The sequence below is a fragment of the Arachis ipaensis genome, chromosome B10 (genome assembly GCF_059453495.1).
Source record: "Arachis ipaensis isolate K30076 ecotype BB chromosome B10, ASM5945349v1, whole genome shotgun sequence".
Classification (NCBI taxonomy): Eukaryota; Viridiplantae; Streptophyta; class Magnoliopsida; order Fabales; family Fabaceae; genus Arachis; species Arachis ipaensis.
The window spans coordinates 90824853-90831327 of record NC_142435.1 but is presented as its reverse complement, the minus strand read 5'-3'; the positions used below and the strand labels follow the sequence as shown (position 1 = coordinate 90831327).

Genomic DNA, 6475 nt, shown 5'->3' with positions numbered 1-6475 from the left:
ATGGCATCATCAAGCTCCAAGAGGCAAAAGAGGAAGGAACCAGTGAAGAGCGTTCCTTTCGATGAGAAGACATTCAAAACTGCATTCTATGAACTCAAATTTGAACGGATAAAGCTCAAGAAGATACTGCCTGAGTTAACATTCCAAATTGACGAGGATGAGTGCCCACAGATTCCAGAGAAAATTGAACAAAGGGGTTGGCAAAGGCTTACGAACCCGGAGGGGAAGATAAATGCAAACCTCATCAAAGAGTTCTATGCAAATGTGGTCAAAAAAGACAAAACCAAGGCTCCCACCTTCAAAAGTTACGTAAGAGGGAGAGAGGTGGACTTCAGCCCCAATGCTATAACAAGGACTCTTCAGTTGAAATCACCACATTTTAATGAGCTTGGTTATCAAGCAAGAGTAAGCAAGACCCCTGACGATAATGAACTCGAACAAATTGTGAATGACATATGTGTTATAGGAGCTGACTGGGAAAGGTATGCGGATAAGAGACCCAGGTTCATCAAGAGAGGAGACCTCAGCCCTGAAGCCAAGGGATGGTTTGAACTCGTTAGGAGATCTATCCTCCCAGTAGCGAACAATTCAGAGGTCAACGTCACTCGAGCTACTATGGTACATTGCTTAGTACAAGGTGGAGATATCAATGTGCACGAAATTATAGCTGAAGGGATTCAAGAGTCAGCTGAGAAGATTGATTCGGGTGCCAGGCTTTGGGACCCCAGCACTATCCTCAGACTGTGCACAAAGGCCAAGGTTGTCTTCGAGGATAGCAACCCAGATTGGTTAAATCCTGGGAGGCTAATTACGTTTCAGCATCTACCTCATGTGACACCAGCCCAACAACAAAGAAGACCTCACATAGGAAAGCCAAAACCAAAAGGAGGAGCTCACCAAGAAGAGTCTCAACAGGAAGAACACCAACAAAGAGAATATTATGACCCAACCAACATAAACCTGAATCACATTCATGGAGCCATTGAGGAACTAGCAAGGAGTTATATGGAGGGACAAGAACAACAACTGCACATTCAAGCTCAAAGGATGGATCGTCAAGAAGAGCTCCTTTCTAATTGGATGAATCAACAAGGGGAGTGGCAGAAACAGCAAATGGAACATTATTCCCAGCTCACTCAAGCCATCAATCAAGTGTCTGAAAGGCAAGAGCGTCAAGATAAACGCCTTCAAGAACTCAACCAACGCCAGCTAGCTCAGACGAAGGCATTCAATGAGTTCAGTGTACTTAATGAAGGACGGTAACTACATAGGGAGGAGTTCAACATAAACACTCAAGCTAAGTTGAACTATATGTCTAGTCATATGCATAATCTACACTCTGCAATTCCTAGGTATGATGAGGTCCAAAAAGATTTCACAGAACAAGAGGAAAGGAAGGTGAAACAGCAGAAGGAAACACTTAAAAAGAAGATGGAAGATGCTGGTTTTTGGAAGAAGTTGATTGGAAAAGGCAAGGAAAGTGGGAGTACAAGCACTCAAGAAAAACACCAAGAAGACAAGCAAGAGGAAGAGCATGGGCAACCCCATGAGTAAAAGGTGGTGGAGTTCCCTCTTTGATCCATATTTTTCAAGCTTTAAATATGGAAAATCATGTATGAAATAGAACATGTTCCATGGTAGTTAGGATTTTGAATTATGCCTTTAAGTTTTTCATTGCTTGGGTCTATGCTTGCTAGTCTTCATGTCACTGCATTCGTACCTTGCTTATTTGTATGCTTGTCCCCTTTTTAATCAAATAAAAAGAGAATGTGTGTTATCAAAGACCATAGTGGAATCCATATTGTGGAATAAGTTCCTAATCTTGTGGTGTGGTAATAGATTAGCTAAGTTGGTTCACCAATAAGGTGTGAAGGCAACTATCTGTCCTGAATCATATGCTTGAAACACACCCCATAAAACTAGCTGAATAACAAGATCCCAAAAAAAAAAAGAAAAAGGGAAAGAAAAATGAAAGTTAAAGAATAAAAGAAAAAGAGTAAGAAATAACGCTAGGCACCAAGGGTTTGAATCTTGAGGGATATGTCTGTGGTGCTCTTATGTAAGGGATTTACTTGGATGAATAATCTCTTAGGGGTGCCTTATCACTTGGTAACTTGGGTTAACTAACCCGGGATTATCAGCTGAAAGTCCACTATCAAGAGTAACCCTTGCTACAGAACACTTAGTAACCCAAAGAGGTGCTGGACACTAAGGTCTCAAGAAAAGAAAATAACAAACCATGTGCCTGTGGTGTGTATATATGTGGGAAAGAGACTTGAAGGAGTAAGTCCTTAGGGGTGTCTTAACACCTAGCACCTTGAATCAACTGGTTCGGGAGTGCTGGCTGAAAGCTTATCTTAAAGAGTCACCCCCTCACAGAGCACCTAGTCTAAGAACACAAATAAGCCCTGAAATGACAAAAAGGATCAATGAATAAAAGTTTCATAAGGTGCAGTCAAGTGGGTATTCCAGGACATGATAAAAGTCTGAAAGCCAATAAAGGAATGAACCTAAGTTGCTATTCATGAAACCACCATAAAACCAAGGACATGACTTCCACAATAATGACTCATTTCTCTTGGCATTTCATTCATCAGTCTCTTGTTCCAGTACTTGCTTAGGGACAACCAAGCTTTAAGTTTGGTGTTGTGATGCCAGGGCATTTTGGCCAGTTTCACTGACCTTTTCTTTACTGTTTTAGGGTAGTTTCATGCATTTTCTTAGGAAATAAGCAAGTTTTGGGTAAAATTTCACTTATATCTTGATTCAAGCAAGCATTGTGCACTTTACATGATTTCATGAGAATTTTGGATGAATTAAATGATAAATTGGATGATGCATGTCTCATGATGAGGATTAGAACTTTGATGCACTTTATTGCTTGATTTCAGGACAAAGGAAGCAAGAGAGAACCACGTTAGCAACCACGTTAGTCTAACTAACGTGACCACTAACGTGGAATGGGAGCTAGCTTGCAACGTTAATGAGAAAAGTAATCACCAATAACGTCCTCGAAGCCATCATAGCCCACGTTAAGAGTCACGTTAAGTAAGTTAACGTGAACTCTAACGTGGAAGAAGAAAGTGGAGCCAACATTAGTGACACTCACCTTTGTCACTAACGTTGGACCAAGCTCATATTGGCCACGTTAAGGGCCATGTTAACTTAGTTAACGTGGACTCTAACGTTGGGAAGCAAAAGAATGGCCAACGTTAGTGACACTCACCTTTGTCACTAACGTTGGACTAAGCCACTTTGAGCCACGTTAACTCCCACGTTGACTTAGTTAACGTGGAAGCTAACGTGGAGAAAGCAAATAATCACAACGTTAGTGACACTCACCTTTGTCACTAGCGTTGGAATGAGCCACAATGAGCCACTATGAGCCACGTTAACTCCCACGTTAACTTAGTTAACGTGGAAGCTAACGTGGAGGAAAGGATGATGAGCCAACGTTAGTGACACTCACCTTTGTCACTAACATTGGAGATGGCTATCATCACCACGTTAGAAGCCATGTTAACTTAGTTAACGTGGATTCTAATGTGGGAAGTAGGGGCATCTTGGAACGTTAGTGACAAAGGTAAGTGTCACTAACGTTCTCGAAGGATTGGCAAGCCTACGTTAAGAGCCACGTTAACTAAGTTAACATGGACTCTAACGTAGGGGGAAGGGAGGACTGTCAATGTTATTGGAAAAGGTGAGTCCCAATAACGTGTGCGAAGGACCAAGAGGCAACGTTAGTGGTCACGTTGGTGCCATTAACGTTGAAGTTAACATGGATCATCCCTGGGTTAGGAACGTTAGTGAAAAAGGTGATTGTCACTAACGTTCTCGAACCCACACTCTCACTTAACGTTAACGCCACTAACGTCCTGAGCTAAATACCCTGCCTACTTCACACTTTCTCTCTGCAAGTAAAGCTAAGCCCACTGAAGAGGATAATTGCTTCAAACTCAAGATCCAAAGGCCCATATCCAAGACTTGAAAAACCAACTAGAAGATAAGAAGAGTAGTATATATAGAGGTAGTTTTGAATTAGAAAGCAAGCTTTTTGGGGAGTTGGAAATTTGAGAACGACTCTCTGTATAATTTACTCTGCACTTCTAGTTTATTTTTGAGAATGTATCTTCCATCTTTGTTTTTTATTTCCAGAGCTATGAACAACTAAACCTCCTTCATTGGGTTAGGGAGCTCTGTTGTAATTTGATGGATCAATAATAGTTTTCATTATTCTTCTTCTATCTTTTCTCTTGATTTTACTAGAAAGCTTTCAATCTTCATCCAATTGGGTAGTTATCTTGGAAAAGAAGCTATTCAGACTTGGATCTCTTCTGAACCTTGGAAGAGGAATGAAGAGATCATGCTAGAAATGCTTTCTCATGTTGGACCAAATTGGGGTTGGAAGGATATGGTGACTATAATTCTACCAACACTTGATTTGGGAATGCATGTGGTATAATCAGTGACCATACTTCATCTCTTCTCATGAGCAATTGACCAAGGAATTGGCTATTGATCAAGATTTGAGAGATTGAATTACAAGAAATTGTAATTCGATCACTTAAGATTGCCAAGGAGATCAATGAACGCATTGATTGAGGAAGAGATGAAAATGAACTTGATCCGGAGAATGCAACATCTCCTAAACCCAGTGAATTCCCCATTCTGATCTTACCCATTCTTTTTAATTTCTGCAATTTACTTTTATGAGCATTTTCCCCATTCCCATTTTCAATCCTGCAATTTACTTTCTGCCATTTATTTTCAGCTCTTTATTTCCAACATTTACATTTTCTGCTATTTACTTTCCCGCCATTTAATTTCCTGTAACTCTCAAACCAAATTCTGCTTAGCTCAACTAGAACATTCTTCCAATTAAAGTTGCTTGACCAATCAATCCCTGTGGGATTCGACCTCACTCTATTGTGAGTTTTTACTTGACGACAATTCGGTATACTTGCCGAAGAAAAATTGTTGAGAGACAAGTTTCTGTGCATCAGTGAGTGGTTAAGGGTATTTGGGGAAGAGTTATGGATGTGATTGGTGAGGGTTATTTGGGGAAGAGTGTTATGAAAGGGTGTGAAGAGGAGAGAAGAAGAGGTGTGGTAGGTGGAGATCCTGTGGGGTCCACAGATCCTGAGGGGTCAAGGACTTAGCATCCCTGCTCCAAGTAGGCGTGCAAAACGCCCTTAGAATGCATGTCTGGCATTAAACGCCAGCTTGCTGCTTGTTTCTGGCATTTAACGCCAGCTTTTCTCCCATTCTTGGTGTTAAACGCCAATTCCATGCTCTGTTCTGGCGTTAAACACCAGTCTCGTGCTTGTTTCTGGCGTTTAACGCCAGCTTGATGCTTCTTTCTGGCGTTAAACGCTAGTTTGATGCTTCTTACTGGCGTTTAAATGCCAGTAAGCTCTTCCTCTAGGGTGAGCTATTTTTAATGCTACTTTTCATTCTGTTTTTGATTTTTTAGTAGTTTTTATGACTTCACATGATCATCAACCTAAAGAAAACATAAAATAGCAATTGAAAATAAATAGATATAATTAAATAACATTGGATTGCCTTCCAACAATTGCTTCTTTAATGTCAATAGCTTGACAGTGAGCTCTCATGGAGCCTCACAGAAAATCAGAGCAATGTTGGGGCCTCTTAACACCAAACTTAGAGTTTGGTTGTGGCTTCCCAACACCAAACTTAGAGTTTGAATGTGGGGGTTTTGTTTGACTCTGTATTGAGAGAAGCTTTTCATGCTTCCTCTCCATGGTTACAGAAGGAAAACCTTGAGTCTTGAATACAAGGTAGTCTTCATTCAACTGAAGGACCAACTCTCCTCTGTCAACATCAATCACAGCTTTTGCTGTGGCCAGGAAGGGTCTGCCAAGGATGATGGATTCATCCTCATCCTTCCCAATGTCTAGGATTATGAAATCAGCAGGGATGTAAAGGCTTTCAACCTTCACTAGCACGTCCTCTACTAGTCCATAAGCCTATTATGGATTTGTCTGCCATCTCTAGTGAGATTCTTACAGCTTGTACCTCAAAGATTCCCAGTTTCTCTATTACAGAGAGTGCCATGAGGTGTATCCCTGACCCCAGGTGACACAGAGCTTTTTTAAAGGTCATCGTGCATACGGTACAAGGTATGAAGAATTTTCGGGATCCAGTTTCTTCTGAGGTAATGTCTGCCTCATTAATGCATTCAGTTCATTGGTTAACAGGGGGGGTTCATCCTCCCATGTCTCAATACCAAATAACTTAGCATTCAGCTTTATGATTGCTCCTAGATATTTAGCAACTTGCTCTTTAGTGATGTCTTAATCATCTTCAGAGGAAGAATATTCATCAGAGCTCATGAATGGAAGAAGAAAGTTCAATGGAATCTCTATGGTCTCTGTATGAGCCTCAGATTCCTTTAGTTCCTTAAAGGGAAACTCCCTTCTGTCCAAAGGACGTCCCATGAGGTCTTCCTCAC

General features: G+C 41.0%; 1 pseudogene; it reads left to right on the top strand.

The window, feature by feature from the left end:
- Nucleotides 1-1554, top strand: LOC148580833 (uncharacterized; annotated as a pseudogene).
- The last annotated feature ends 4921 nt before the right edge of the window (nt 1555-6475 follow it).